This window comes from Cibotium barometz, chromosome 16, assembly GCF_041138505.1.
Source record: "Cibotium barometz isolate CiBa-2024 chromosome 16, ASM4113850v1, whole genome shotgun sequence".
In the NCBI taxonomy this organism is placed as follows: domain Eukaryota; kingdom Viridiplantae; phylum Streptophyta; class Polypodiopsida; order Cyatheales; family Cibotiaceae; genus Cibotium; species Cibotium barometz.
The window spans coordinates 11223401-11240988 of record NC_141061.1 but is presented as its reverse complement, the minus strand read 5'-3'; positions in this window follow the sequence as shown (position 1 = coordinate 11240988).

The following is a 17588-nucleotide window of genomic DNA, read 5'->3' as shown; positions in this document are numbered from 1 at the left end:
TAGCCAAATTCACCCTTTCCTCAAAGGAAAGGGTGCTCCTCATGTGCTTTAAAAAAATGGGAGTCACCTCTTACATCTGTGTCAGTCATACATACATACATATATAGTACATAAGTATATAGATGTATGACGTATACATAGATGTGATATGTAAATAAACACATGTAATTACAAACACACACTTACTTATTTACACACTAACACACAAAGATACACACATTGCCACACCACATAGATATAAGTATATGAACAAAAGTTGTGTGTGTGTGTGTGTGTGTGTGTGTGTGTGTGTGTGTATGCATGTGGGGTGTTGTATGTACGTATATATGTACATATGTAGGTGGGTATATATGTATATGTGTATTTGAATATATGTATGCATGTGGGGTGTACGTAAGTACATACTACACATGTTTTAACAATTTGTATTTTATATGTACGTATATATGTGCATATGTAGGTGGGTATGTATGTATGTACATACATACATACACATATATATGCATGTGGGGTGTATGCATGCATGCATGTTGGAATATATGTGTGTGTGTATGTGTATGTGTATGTGTACGTGTGTGTGTACACCACATAACCTTATATGTGTGTATGTGGGTGTGTGTGTACATTACCATATTCAAGGGCACACACACACATATGTGTGTATATGTATGTATGTACTCTCTCTCTCTCTCTCTATGTGATTGTGCATGTACATCCATGTGTGATCTATGTGTTACATGTATCTACATATGTGCATGTGTGGGTGTGTGTGCATGCGTCATCATATGTACATACGTAGTAGGTGGGTATGTGTGTATGTACATACATACCTACACATATATATGCATGTGGGGTGTATGCATGCATGCATGTTTGAATGTGTGTGTGTGTGTGTGTTTGTGTCTGTCATTAGCAGCTAAAGGAGAACGTGAAGGGATGAGTAGTTTGCATGCCAAGAAAACTCCAATTTGCATGGCAAGCATGGCGTCTCCACAAGGGCCTCTTCTCCAGCTATTAAGGAAACCCTACCTAATGTGTCATGGGAAGTTGCCTATCCGCGCCCGAGCTCAAGCTAGGCTCAAGAGCTCCACCATAGCCGCTCGTGACCGTCGTCCTCTCGCACTCGTCTCATCACCCCGAGGCGATTGTTCTAATCCAACGGGTGATGCAAGCTCTCTCTTGAAGATCGTGTGGGATCTCCACGGAAGAGGATCACGTTGGTAGCTCTAATCACTCAAGAGAGGAAGCAAGAGGGAACAAGTGATTAGTACTAATCACTTTCAAACCCTAACCCTAAGCACACCACACATGCTAGATTAGAGTTACAAGAGAGAGGGAGAGAGAGAGGGAGAGAGAGAGTTATAAGAGAGAGGGAGAGAGAGAACACTCCACTTCTATTGCACAAATGGGAGAATGAGAGAGAGAACACTCCACTTCTATTGCACAAATGGGAGAATGAGTTGTAAACAAGAGAAAATCTATTTTATAGTTCCAAGCCTTTTCCCACTAGGCCTCCTGGGAGTAAGTGACCTAGGGCACCCAAAACATAGTTACAAGGCTTTTCTCTATGGTTTGAACAACTGACCAAGATCCTCTTGTCTGTCCATCGAAGCTCAATACTTGGGAGCGTCTTTAGGACGTTTCTCTCATCAAATGATGGGATTTACAATATATAGTGTCGGTGCCCATGTGAGACCCCTGCCCCCTCCGTGCACCACCGGCAAAATCCGGGGAGCTAGCAACGGAAGTAGCAACCTTGTGCGTAGGGCAGAGTTTCCCACTCTCAGGGCCTCACACACGAATGTCTAGACAAGAGACTAATCCCTTGGTTCTTCCAAAAACGAACCTGAAAAAACTTCCCCTTGCCCAGAAATCGAGGAGAATTATTCTAACATAGTCACAAAGGCCTTAACTTTCCTTTTTCATTCCGACCAAACCTGCGGATCACATGGCCGAATCAAGGGAGGAGCTTGCACTTGGATCATAGAGACCAACGCTTTTTTCGTCGTCAAAGAGGCACAGCCGTTGATTCTTTTCCATAGAACAAGGATTATCCGTGATTTACTTTAACTATCGTAACTTGAACAGAATTGAATTTTAATTATAGGGATCCATCAGTCCAGCCTATGGCATAGCCATTGATTCTTTTCCATAGAACAAGGATTATCCATGATTTACTTCAACTATCGTAACTTGAACAGAATTGAATTTTAATTATAGGGATCCATCAATCCCATGGGTTAGCCAACCACCCAACCACTGTATTGATAGGATCCATTTAGAAATTTGGTTATGTTTTATCCCGGGTACCAAGGAAAAGAGTTCCCAGGCCCCCTAGCCGGCACTCATGCAAAATACAATTTAGACGCACCACTTACGCACCCAATATGAAATTGCCTTTTCTTAGACTCAACTATCTCCAAAACAGCATTGCAATAAAGCCACAGTGTTTCCATCATAATCCCCAATATTCCAATTCCAAGTCCAATTTCCAATCATTCCTTCCTTGACGTACCTTAGGTATCATTGGCAACTAGAACGCTCACCCTCTGCTCACTTAGGGGCCTTTTCGATAGTTCCTAGCCCATAGTACCCAGGAATATAACCAAGTATTTCATTCATCCCTTCCTCAACATACCTATGGCATCATTGGCAACTAGAACGCTCACCACCTGCTCACTCTCAGGGGCCTTTTCAATAGTTCCTAGTACCTAGGAATATAATCACATAAAAATCATATGGACTCTCGATTGGGGACCAGCAAGATTAACCAACAAGATCCATGTAAAAGAGCCATGAACTCATCCGTTGAAGACCAGCAAGGTCAATCAACTAGATCCATGCCCGTGTTCAGAAAACAACTCCAACTCATTTTCTTCCTCGATGCACGGCGTGGGTATCCTAGGCAACCTAGAGCCCGAGCACTGTATGGTCAGCACCCTCTAGGTTCCTTCGCAAGTGACCTAGCGCTTCACTCATAGGCCACTTCCTTGGTCCCTCATCTACCATACTCGAAGCTCGCCATTTTAATCGAACCGAAGTTGGTTAAGACCTTGGCGGACCTTGCCACGCGAGACGTCCTTCATTGACTCTCCGTCAGCCAGCTGTTGCAACGTTTTCACTTAGGTCCCCATGACCTCATTCACAAGATGGTCAAAATGCTTCCCTAGCATTCTTGACATAAAATAATCTTTAAAAAAATAGGTTTCACATACAAATACAGTTCCAAACAAAATTCCCATCTTTCCTCATCATCCCACATCCTTTCACATTATTCCACGTCATTTCTCATCATCCCACATCCTTTCACATTATTTCACGTCATTTCTCATCATTGCACATCCTTTTACATTATTCCACGTCATTTCTCATCATTGCACATCCTTTTACATTATTCCACGTCATTTCTCATCATTGCACATCCTTTTACATTATTCCACGTCATTTCTCATCATTGCACATCCTTTTACATTATTCCTCATCATTTCTCATCTTCCCATATTTTTCTACATTAATCCATGTCACATCACATCATTTCCACATCAACTCACATCCAATCATATCATCCCACATCAATTCACATCCTATCACATCATTTCCATATCAACTCACATCTAATCACACTCATTCACATCATTCTTACATCCATTCACATGATTCCTATATCCATTCACATCATTCTTACATCCACTCACATCCATTCTCATTCATTCACATCGTTCTTACATCCATTCACATCATTCATATATTCATTCACTTTCATTACTATATCCATTCACATCATTCCTATATCCATTCACTTTCATTACTATTGAATAATGTTCAAATCTCCTCTTTCAACATAAAATTTACTTCCCGGGTACCAGGGAAAAGAGTTCCCAGGCCCAGGCTAGCCGGAAATTCATGCAAACTTAAAACTAGTCACACCACTTACACACCCAATATGAAATTGCCTTTTTCACAGATTCAACAGTCTTTAAAACAATCATTTAATGAAACCATAGTGCCACTGATCATAATCCTCTAATTAATCAGTTGAATCCTTATTCCCAAACATTCCTTCATCGGTGTACCTATGGCATCATTGGCAACCAGAACGCTCACCACCTGTCCACTCAAGGGCCTTCTCGATAGTTCCTAGCTCATAGTAGCCAGCAAGTATTCACTTTAACAAAAATAGAGTCTCCGTTGAAGATCAACAAGATCAACCAATAGATCCATATAAAAGAGCCATGGACTCATCCATTGAGGACCAGCAAGGTCAATCAACCAAATCCATGCCCGAATTCAGAAAACAACTCTTACTCCTTGTTCCAATATCTTCCCCGACGTACGTGAGGGTATCTTCGGTGACCCAGATCCCGAGCACCATATGGTCAGCACCCTCTAGGATCCTTTGCAGGTCACCTAGCGCTTCACTCATAGGCCGCTTCCTTGGTCCCTCATCCACCACTGTACCGGAAGCTCACCATTTAAATCAAACCGAGGCTGGTCGACCTTGCTACGCGAGACGTCCTCCGTTGACTCTCTGTCACAGCAGTTGCAGCTTTAACAAATAGGTCTCCACCATGACCTCATTTACAAGACGCTAAAAATGCTTCCCCAGCATTCTTGACATAAAACAATCATTTTAAAACAGATTTCACATACAAATACAGTTCCAACAATATTTCCATCTTTTCTCATCACTCCACATCCTTTCACATTAGTCCCCATCTTTTCTCATCTTCCCACAAATTTTTTTCTTCATCGATCCCTATCACATCACATCATTCCCACATCAAATCACATCCAATTGCATCATCCACACATCAATCCACATAATCCATACATGCATCTACATCAATCCACATCATCTATACATCCATCCACATTATCCACACATCCATACATCCATCCACATTATCCACACATCCATCCACATCTTCCATACATCCATCCACATCAATCCATACGTCAATCCACATTATCTATACATCCATCCACATCAATCCACATTATCTACACATCAATCCACATCGTCCATACATCCATTCACGTCAATCCACATTATCCACACATCAACCCACTTCATCCATACATCCATTCACATCAATCCACATTACCCACACATCAATCCACATTATCCACACATCAACCCACTTCATCGATACATCCATTCACGTCAATCCACATTACCCACACATCAATCCACATCATCCATCCACATCATCCACATCATCCACATCAATCGACATTATCCACTCATCCATCCACATCAATCCACATTATCCACACATCAATCCACATCATCCATACATCCATCACATCAATCCACATTATCCACACATCAATCCACATTAATCCACATTCATTTCATAAGTATTCCCATTCTCATCTAATCACATCTTTTTCTATCTCATCACTTATTTTCTCATTTATCCTCATCAGATCTCATCCACTTGCATCTACCCATATATCTCATCACTTCACATACATTAACATCTATCTAGTTTACATCGCATCTTATCACATCCATTTCACATCATAACTCATTCATTCACATCCCGATTCACATGCTAACACATTCATTCACGTCCCTTATCGTTCATTCACATCCCGATTAACATCACATCACATCCATTCACATCCCTTATCATTCATTCACATTCCGCCGATTCACATGCTATCACATTCATTCACGTCCCTTATCATTCATTCACATTCCGCCGATTCACATGCTATCACATTCATTCACGTCCCTTATCGTTCATTCACATCCTGATTCACCTCACATCACATCCATTCACATCTCTTATCATTCATTCACATCCCGATTCACATGCTATCACATTCATTCACATCCCGATTCACATGCTATCACATTCATTCACATCCTATATCATTCATTCACATCCCGATTCACAGGTTATCACATTCATTCACATCCCAATTCACATGCTATCACATTCATTCACATCCTATATCATTCATTCACATCCCGATTCACATGCTATCACATTCATTCACGTCCCTTATCGTTCATTCACATCACATCACATCCATCCATCCATTCTTTCTCATCTATCTGATTCGCATCGTATCTCATCACATCTATTTACCTCTCATTCTCATCACATCCATTCATTCCCATCTATCTGATTCGCATTACATCTCATCACATCTATTCACCTCACATTCTCGTCACTCCTATTCTCATCGCATCCATCCATCCATTCATTCCCATCTATCTGATTCGCATCACATATCATCACATCTATTTACCTCTCATTCTCATCACTTCATTCCCATTCTCTATTCATTCTCATCTGTCTGATTCATATCACATCTTATCACATCTATTTATAGAATGTAAGAGAATTCTTATTTTTGATATAAAGATTCTTTACGCATCTATTTATGCATAAGAACAACTTCAGTGGGAAATAACACTTTTATAAAAATTTATTTATGCATCTATTTATGCATAAATTTAATTTTAAGGAGAATAACACTTTCAAAATAAAAATAAATCTTTTATGCATATTTCTATGCTTAAATTCAATTTTAATGAGAATAACTCTTTTTAAATAAAAATAAATTTCTTTATGCATCTTTCTATGCATAAAATTAAAATTAATGAGAATAACTCTTTTGAACTAAAAATAAATTTCTTTATGCATCTTTCTATGCATAAAATCAAAATTGATGAGAATAACACTTTTGAAATAAAAATAAATTTCTTTATGCATCTTTCTATGCATAAAATCAAAATTGATGAGAATAACACTTTTGAAATAAAAATAAATTTCTTTATGCATCTTTCTATGCATAAAATCAAAAATAAAAAGAATAACACTTTTGAAATAAAAATAAAATTTTTATGCATCTTTCTATGCATAAAATCAAAATTTGATGAAAGTAATGCTTTTATAATAAAAAAATTCTTTTATGCATCTATTTATGCATAAATTCAATTTTAATGAAAGTAACACTTTTATAAAAAAAATTCTTTTATGCATCTATTTATGCATAAAAATCAATTTTGATGAAAGTAACACTTTTATAATAAAAAAAAAATCTTTTGTGCATCTATTTATGCATAAAAATCAATTTTGATGAAAGTGACACTTTTATAATCAAAATATTCCCAATATGCATCTTTCTATGCATAGAAATTAATTCTAATGAAAATAACACTTTTATAATAAAAAAACTCTTTTATGCATCTATTTATGCATAAAAATCAATTTTGATGAAAGTAACACTTTTATAATCAAAATATTCCCAATATGCATCTTTCTATGCATAGAAATTAATTTAATAAAAATAACACTTTTATAATAAAAATATTTCTAATATGCATTTTTTTATACATAGAATAAAAATAACACTTTTAGAATACACAAGCGGTGGGGATTACTCTTTTGGAATAATAAAAAGATAAAACTTATTTCACCAAATTTAAGAAAATTTCACCATAACCTCCTTTGTATGGCTGACCATTTTTCAAAATTTTTCACTCTAAAATTTACTTGAAATTATCCAAGATGATTTAAATCATTCTAATCTAATTAATTTCCACTTTAATAAGAGTAAACAATATGAAAAGTTTAATTCCATCAATTTGATTACACATCTAGGATAAAGAAAGGCTGAATTCAATAATGAAGAGAAGGGGGAAAGCCTTTCCAGCAAGGCATAACATCCATTTTCATTTTAAAGAAAGAAAAAATAAAAAAACCATAAAATAGGAGTTTCTAGCTTACTAGGAGTTTTGTGAGCTTTCCTTTGGCTTGATGGTTTGAGGGATCTACTCTTGTTTGCAACAAGAGTGGCCACCAACTCTTTTGAAGAGGAAATGGTAAAAAATAAATGAATTATCAATGAATTCACTAATTTTGGCTCTAGGGGGAGGAGTAAAGTAACAGTGCATAAAACACTATTAACCATTTACAAAGGGGGAGGCTTCTTTTATAGGAAAAAGCGAGCCTCTAACCAAGCAAACTGATTCTAGAATTTTCCAGATCAGTTTGGTCAATTTTTGACCATTTTTAGGTCAATTTAGCTTACTTTTTGGATCTAGTTGAAACAGGAGAGAGGAGAGATGAAAATATCTCATTATTTGTGAGTTTAAAACTCATCCACACATGTGAAATAGGCGCCTCCTTCATGAGGGAAATTCCCCCACACTGAGGTGTCAAAATTGCATCATTTCCTCTAAATATCTCTTCTTTTTTAACTAATAACCTTGTCCTTAGTCAACTCTTCATCTTATGTGAGTATTTACTCATTTTTTAGGGAGATTTTCTTTATTTCTTCAATTTATCTCCTCCCTACATTTGGATTAATCTAATTGCCCCCTCAGATTCTTAATCTAAAATTTTCAAAAAATCTGGACCCTTAGGCTAAGGCCTTTTGCTAAGGCCTTTTGAACAGATTATAATTTATTTCTAATGCACCTTCTGAATTTCTTTTTGAACTTCTGTTTCGAGGGAATTTATTTTAATAAGAAGAGATATTTTTCCATCCAAAAATATCTAAAAATTGAATAATCTCTCTCTAGAACATTTTCTCTAGAAACAAGATATCTGTTAATATTCTGACAAGGGGAATGATTACAGGGGGAGAGATTGGACATCTTGAGGGACTGGGGGAGGAATCTTACATCCTATCCCACTTAAAAAATGCGAGATGTCCTCATATCACAAAATTAGAGGAGAACTCTTTTCCTTAAGATCCAACTGATTCTGGGGTTCTTTATAGTCTGGTGAACCCAACAGAATCCTGGGATAAAGATCCCTTATATAAAACTCATCATCAGATAATAATTCACTCAGATCGTAACATTCAAATCCTTATCACAATAATGGTCCATTAGACCAAAATTTCTATCTAAACAGTCCTTCATGGAAATTTTCAATTATACAGATTTTTAATTTGACATCCCTTAACTTGATCCACTGGGTCAAGTGTTAATAGCAGCAATCTGCCAGCACAATCCACTAATCTCATAGTGATTTGTTGAAGTCATTAACGTCCTTCCAGCTCTAACGAACATTATCACACAGGGACTCGTCCCATTCATCCTCATTGTGGTTTTGCTTAGTTTATTACATTTCAACCAAAATTCAGGAATCTTTATTTTTCAAACAGAATCCAAATCAACTCATTTGTTCTCAACCAGAATTTAAAATCATATCAACCATATTCGAATTCATCATCTGGATAGTATTTTAGCTTATAATTTCAAGATCTTAGATTTACTCTTATATACTGCCAGTAAAGAGCTGCAGTTATACCCTCGGTACATACGGGTAGTCACGGTCCTTGGAACTATAAGGTAAATACCATCATATCTAGGCCTCAAGCAAGTCAGGGATTTCATATAATTGCAATACTTCCATCTGAAGACCCAATTATCAATTTATGAATTTCAGTCTGAATAACAATTCGTATGATTTTTATCACACAATTACAACCTTTGACTGCTTCTTCATAAATTTTTGACATTCTTGGCTTCTCAGTTGATCCACTTTAGCCAAATGGCTCTGATACCAGTTGTAAGATCCCTGACCCCATTGCGCAACGAATTCGGGGGTGCTAGCAGAGGAAGAAGCACTTCTTGCACGAGGCAAGGTCCCACACTCGGGGCCTCGCCCACGGATATCTAGACAAGAGACTAATCCATCGGTTCTTCCAAAACCGAGAACTCGGAAAAACTTTCCTTGCCCGGAAAGCATAGGCGATTCCTCCAGGATAACTTTTCTCTAACGTAGTCAAAAGCCTTAACTAACTGATCTGTTCTGACCAAACCCGTAAAGTCCCATAGTAAGATCAAGGGAAAGATTGCACTTGGATCATAGAGACCAACGCTTTTTTCCTCATTGAGAGGCACAGCCGTTGATTCTTTTCCATAGAACAATTTTTATCCGGGATTTACTTCATCTATCGTACCAACAGAAATTTAGTCTCATTTTAGGGATCCATCAGTCCAGCCTACCCCATTTAGTCCCATGGGTTAGCCAACCGCCCAACCAATGTAGTGATGGGATCCAATTAGTAATTTGGTTAGGTTTTGTCCCGGGTACTAGGGAAAAGAGTTCCCAGGCCCCCTAGTCGGAAATTCATACAAACTTAAAACTAGTCACACCACTTACACACCCAATATGAAATTGCATTTTTTACAGATTCAACAATCTTTAAAACAATCATTTAATGAAACCATAGTGCCATTGATCATAATCCTCTAATTATCCAGTTGATTCCTTATTTCCAAACATTCCTTCATCGGCGTACCTATGGCATCATTGGCAACCAGAACGCTCACCACCTGTCCACTCATCAGGGGCCTTTTCGATAGTTCCTAGCTCAGGCAAGTATTCACTTTAACAAAAATGGAGTCTCCGTTGAAGATCAGCAAGATCAACCAACAGATCGATATAAAAGAGCCATGGAATCATCTGTTGTGAGGACTAGCAAGGTCAATCAACCAGATCCATGCTCGAATTCAGAAAACAACTCTTACTCCTTGTTCCAATATCTTCCCCGACGTACGTGTGGGTATCTTCGGTGACCCAGAGCCCGAGCGAGATGTCCTCATCTCGCAAAATTAGAGGAGAACTCTTTTCCTTAAGATCCAACTGATTCTGGGGTTCGTTACAGTCTGGTGAACCCAACAGAATCCCGGGAGAAAGATCCCTTATATAAAACTCATCATCATGTGATTATAATTCACTCAGATCGTAAAATTCAAATCCTTATCACAATAATGGTCCATTAGACCGAAATTTCTATCTGAACAGTCCTTCATGGAAATTTTCAATTATACAGATTTTTAATTTGACATCCCTTAACTTGATCCACTGGGTCAAGTGTTAATAGCAGCAATCTGCTAGCACAATCTACTAATCTCATAGTGATTTGCTGAAGTCATTAACATCATTCCAGCTACCTACGAACATTATCACACAGGGACTCGTCCCATTCATCCTCATTGTGGTTTTGCTTAGTTTATTACATTTTAACCAAAATTCAAGAATCTTCATTTTTCAATCAGAATCCAAATTAACTCATCAGTTCTCAACCAGAATTTAAAATCATATTAACCACATTCGAATTCATCATCTGGATAGCATTTTAGCTTATAATTTCAAGATCTTAGATTTACTTGTATATACTGCTAGTAAAGAGCTGCGTTATACCCTCGGTATATACGGGTAGTCTCACGGTCCTTGGAACTATAAGGTAAATACGATCATATCTAGGCCTCAAGCAAGTCACAGATTCCATATAATTGTAGTATTTCCATCTAAAGACCCAATTATCAATTTATGAATTTCAGTCTGAATAACAATTTGTATGAATTTTATCACACAATTATAACCTTTTACTGCTTCTTCATAAATTTTTGACATTCTTGGCTTCTCGGTTGATCCACTCTAGCCAAAAGGCTCTGATACCAGCTGTAAGATCCCTGACCCCACTATGCAACGAATTCGGGGTGCTAGCAAGCGAAAGAAGCACTTCTTGCACGGGGCAAGGTCCCACACTCGGGGCCTCGCCCACCACGGATATCCATACAAGAGACTAATCCATCGGTTCTTCCAAAATCGAACTCGGAAAAACTTTCCTTGCCCGGAAAGCACGGGCGATTCCTCTCCAGGATAACTTTTCTCTAACGTAGTCAAAAGCCTTAACTAATTGATCTGATCTGACCGAACCCATAAGTCCCATAGTCAGATCAAGGGAAAGATTGCTCTTGGATCATAGAGACCAACACTTTTTTCCTCATTGAGAGGCACAGCCGTTGATTCTTTTCCATAGAACAATTTTTATCCGGGACTACTTCATCTATCGTACCAACAGAAATTTAGTCTCATTTTAGGGATCCATCAGTCCAACAGCCTAACTCCACCCAGTCCCATGGGTTAGCCAACCGCCCACCAACCACCACTGTAGTGATGGGATCCAATTAGGAATTTGGTTAGGTTTTGTCCCGGGTACCAGGGAAAAGAGTTCCCAAGCCCCCTAGCTAGAAATTAATGCAAAACTAGTCACACCACTTACACACCCACCAATATGAAATTACCTTTTTCACAGATTCAACAGTCTTTAAAACAATCATTTAATAAAACCATAGTGCCACTGATCATAATCCTCTAATTATCCAGTTGAATCCTTATTTCCAAACATTCCTTCATCATCGGTGTACCTATGGCATCATTGGCAACCAGAACGCTCACCACCTGTCCACTCAGGGGCCTTTTCGATAGTTCCTAGCTCATAGTAACCGGAAGTATTTACTTTAACAAAAATGGAGTCTCCTTTAGAGATCAGCAAGATCAACCAACCGATCCACATAAAAGAGCCATGGACTCATCCGTTGAGGACGAGCAAGGTCAATCTTACAATAAAATGATAATGATTAAAATTCCACTTTTAGTATAAAAATTATTATTCATAAATTCATTTTCTAAGGCTATAAATTTTGCCATAGCTTCCGCACATTTTCTATGAAATGATAAAACTCAAAGTTTCTCTTTTAGAATTAAATTATTTATGTATAAACCTTCATTTTCTAATAAGAAAATTTTGCCATAACTTCCCCTTAATTTCTATGAATTGAGAATGGTTAAATTTCACACTTTTAACCTAAGAATTAGTTTGTGTATAAACCTAAGCTTAAACATGAACATTAATTCATCATAATCAAGAAAAGCATGGTTTTAAGAGAAAAACCACAAAATAAAATGCTTCCCAAGCATGAGGGAGGTTGGGAAGAAGAATAACATTAAAAAGAGAGCATAAACAACACTATTTAGGCTTACCCTTGGTTTTCTTGATTCTTTACCTTGCAAAAATGGTGTAGCCCTCATGGAAGAGGCTTAGCCACCAAGGGGAAAGGGTAATCTTCAAGAAAGAAGAGGTTTAGTGAAGCCCCAAGCTTCACAATGGGAGAGGCAAGGTAGAGAGATAATAGAAATATACTAAAGTGAAAATTACACTAGCATAAAGTTACTCCACATGAAAGTACAAAGGAATGGGGGTCTATTTATAGGTGAGGGAGGTCACCAACCAAGTCCAACTAGAATCTAGAGGCTTCCTACTCCAGTTTGATCTATTTTGGACAACTTTAGACTAGTTTGGCTCACTTTTTTTATTTGCTTTGAAGGAGGAGAGAGGAGAGATAAAATATCTTGATTTTTTTAATTAAAAATATCAAGCAATAATGATAAAAAAGGCACCTATTGCAAGTGGCTTTCCCTCCTTTACTACTGAGGTGTCAAAAATGCATCATTTTATACTAATATACCTTAAGTTTTAACTAATAAACCGTGTACTCAGTCAACTCTTCATCTTATGTGAGCATTTACTCAATTTTGGGATATTTTCTTTTATTCTTTGCATTTTTGTCATCCCAACACTTGGATTAATCCTATTGGCCCTTTGGAACCAAGGCCAAAACAGGGTAAAACAAGATCTTTTTCCATTTCTGAGGGGGGATGATTACAAGAGACAAAAGGAGAGGTTATTACACCTTTCCCATTATATAAGTGTGCGGACATAGTTGTCAATAGGAATGTGTTAACCAATATGCGGTCAACATACTCCCCTTCCTAAAGTCGATTGCGTCCTCATGATTGGTGAGAGGTTGTCAAGGCACGTAGGGAATTCTCACACTTGGTCGGTTCTCCTATCTCTTCGAAAATGAGAGGGGGTGGGGGAGTTAATAAGATGAAAAGAAGTTAGTGGAGTGCTGGCAAACTAGTCTGATGGGCTCTTGTGAGTTTACTATCTTGGATGTGCCTAGTAGTACTCTTTATTTTATTCTTGGTGTTTTTCTTTTTTGTCGCCTTTGTGGTGAGACATCCTTATTAGAGGAGTCAGAGTACTTGAATGAGGAGACTAGCACGGAATACTTAATGACCATCCAAGTGGTAGGTAGTATGATGAAGGAGGGGTTAGTAAAACAATGGTGTTAGTAAGCAAGTGGTGAGGGGGGAATTTCGAGGGACAAGGAGGCAACACGCATGGAGACTGCTTGCGCTCCGAGATGCTGTATGTTGATGGCAATCTACATGATGCTCTAGCATCTTTGTCAAGACACCGTAAAGGGTATCTTGGCTCCTGTTTGGAGGTATCAGTTTGCAATGTTCCATAGGTGTTGAGCCAAAGAAGACTTATGGCCACAGTTTAAGTGAGCGTGAATACTTATGGCCATGTATATTAGTGAATATCTCTCATATACAAGAGACTCTCCCATTGTGCAATTAAGTCTTGTTCTTACTAATCCACTTGCTAATCTCTCTCCCTAATGCAAGCTAGTGAGTGTGTGTGAGTGAAGTGAGGTGAGAAGAGGGACAAGTACCCGTAGTGCAACGTGATGGTGTGACAACGCTCGCACACGAGGCACAGAGGAATTGCTTCTCAAGGAGTTGTAGAGCTGGAGACCTTAAGGAGTTGTAGAGCTGGAGACCTTAAGGGTTACGAGCTCTATGTTTTGGGCGCGTATGGACCTCCATTTCTCAGTTCGCCAAGCATTCACAAGCACTGCGGGTAAGTTTCGATTCTCTGCATAACTCTATTTTTGGGACTGCAGGAAGGGTGATTGGTTGTGTAGACATTGTGTGTGCTGCAAAAAGGTCTCAAAGTTGCCATTGGTTGTATGTATGCAAAGTAAGGTCACTGGTTGTGACAATTTGGGTGCAGTATAGTACCGCTACTTGTTGCTGAGAATACAACAGTTTGTGCAGGTCAAGCAAGAGTGTGGTTGCTAGTAAATTTGTGTTGTAGAAAAGATGTCAAATGATGGAATAAACCAGATTGTTGCAGAGAAGCTTAACAAGAACAACTTCCATGCTTGGAGGTTTAGATTGACCAATTTCCAGATGGAAAAAGGTTACTAGGACTACATTGAAGGTGAACATGAGGAGGCACCGGAGATTAATCCAACTGCTGTAGATGTAAAAGAGTTCAAGGATTAGAATCAAGGAGCAAGGAAAGTCATGTATTGGCTTTTTATCAGCATACATGACACTATGATTGGGCATATCCAAGATGCCAAGTCACCTAAGGAGGCATGGGACACCTTGGTGAAGCTGTATGAAACCAACACCAAGGCACGAAAAATTTAGTTGAAGAATGAGCTTCATACTGTGGAAAAGAAGAACATGTCTGTGAATGATTATGCTTTGAAGATCGAGGGTATTGTGGAATCCCTTGCATCAATTGGTGTTTCTGTTAATGTGATGATGATAAGGTGGAAGTGTGTCTGCATGGTCTCGGGCCACAATACAAAGCGTTCAAGACATCTATTCACACTTGGGAGCACATTCCCAATTTCACAAATTTGGTGTCAATGTTGATCATTGAAGAGAAGAACTTGGGTGAAGATCAACAGTCTTCACAAAACAAAAATAGTTCAGAGCAGCAGGCCTTTTACACAAGTGCAGGTAAAGGATGAGGTAAAGGTCGTGGATGTGGCCAAGGTGGTGGCCAAACAGGTAATCAGAATTATGGTCAGTAGCAGCAACAACAGTCCTAGGATTCACAACAACATACAAGTGGAAGAGGCCAATTTAGAGTCAGGGAGAGTCAACGAGGTCGTGGAAATTGGCAAAGGCAGCATAATGATACATGAGGCTATTTTTACTATGGTAAGCATGGGCATGTGTGCAGGCAGATTGCTAATTGCAAAGTGACATGCGAAATGGAAAAGTGCAGCAAAACAACTATGCATCCTCTAGCAAAAATAATGAGGATAATGAGTAGTTGTTTGTTATGCGACATGTGATTAATACTGTGTTTGGAAATGATGTAGCAGCATGTAAGGATGATGTATGGTATGTTGATTCAGGTGCTTCGAACCACATGACAAGTCATGGTGAGTGGTTCAAGGAAATGAAGACTCTTGAAAGACCAAGTTTTGTTGAAACAAGGGATGACACTGCTCATCCGATTGCCCATGTTGGAGATGTGCCATTGTCTATGCAGGATGGTAAAATGAAGTACCTTGTAGATGTACTTCATGTTCCAAACATTACAAAGAATCTGGTTTCTATTGGCCACATGATTGAGCAGGGTTTGCAGGTTCGGTTTAACCCTGATGGCTGTTATGTAGAAGACTTCAAAGATAAGTGAAGGTTGGTTGCAAAAGGTAACAGAGTGGGTAGAATCTTTACATTGAATGTGAATATGCCTGAAGTGAGTGCTGCAATGCTTGCAAATGGTTCAGGAGTTGCTGCAGATACAGACATTTGGCACCTATGCATACTAAAAAAATTGTGACAGGGCTGCCTAAGTTTAAAGTTGAAGGTATGCAGAACGTTTGTGAAGAATGTCAATTTGGAAAGCAAACAAAACATGTATTTCCACATGACATAAATGTGAGCAGTAATGTACTAGATGTTGTGCATTCAGATGTATGGGGTGAAGACTATGTCTATGGGTGGCTACAGGTACTACATACATTCATTGATGACCACACGAGGAAAGTGTGGGTGTACATGAAGGAGAAGAGTGAAGTGTTCACTCATTTTTAGAATCTTAGAGTTATGGCTGAAAAACAGACAGGAAAGCATGTGAAGTGCCTAAGGTCATATGGAGGGGGAGAATACTTCTCCAATGAGTTCTCTGAATTCTTGTTTTTGCGAAAGAATGGCATTCAGAGACAATTTACATGTAGATACACTCCGCAGCAAAATAGAGTTGCTGAGTGGAAAAACGGGCACATTGTAGAGATAGCACGAGCATTGAAGGGGCTAAGAAGAATATGCCGCATAGATATTGGGCTGAGGCTATGTCTATATAGCAATTTATATCATGAATAGGACTCCTACTGCACATGATGTAATGCTAGAGGAGAAGTTTACTGGCAAGAAACCTGATTTGTCTCACTTGAAAGTTTTTGGATGTATTGCATATGTGCATGTGCCACATGTGTTACGTACCAAGCTGGATCCAAAAGTAGAAAAATGTGTGTTTATTGGGTATTCCCTTGAGCAAAAGGGATATAGATGTTATAATCCTGCTAAACGTGAATCTAGGGTAAGTAAGGATGTTGTATTTGATGAGATGAGTAGCTGGTATGCTACTGAAAATGCTACTGAAAAGGATGCTATTGGGACTGATGTAAGTGGAAATGTGGTTGCACAAAATGCAAGTCAGCAATCACAATCATTGTGTAAGATTCCTCCCCCACCCCTCAAGATGTCCAGTTTCTCTCGGTGTAATCAATTCCCTTTTCAGAATAATAACAGATCTTGTTTCTATCCCTAGAGAGAGAAAATATTCTAGAGAGAGATAATTCAGTTTTTAAATATCTTTAGATGAAAAAATATCCCTTCTTATTAAAATGATTTTCCCTGAAACAGAAATTCAAAAAGAACTTTCCAGTGTGCAATTGGAGTAAATTGAAAATAGGTAAAAAGGCCCTTAGCCAGCCTGAGGGTCCAGAATTTCTGAAAATTTTGAATTAAGGCTCCTATGGACCAATAAGTTTAATCCAAATGTAGGGAGGAGATAAATTGAAGAATAAAAGAAAATCCTCCCAAAAATTGAGTAAATGTCCATAAGATGAAGAGTTGACTAAGGACAAGGTTTATTAG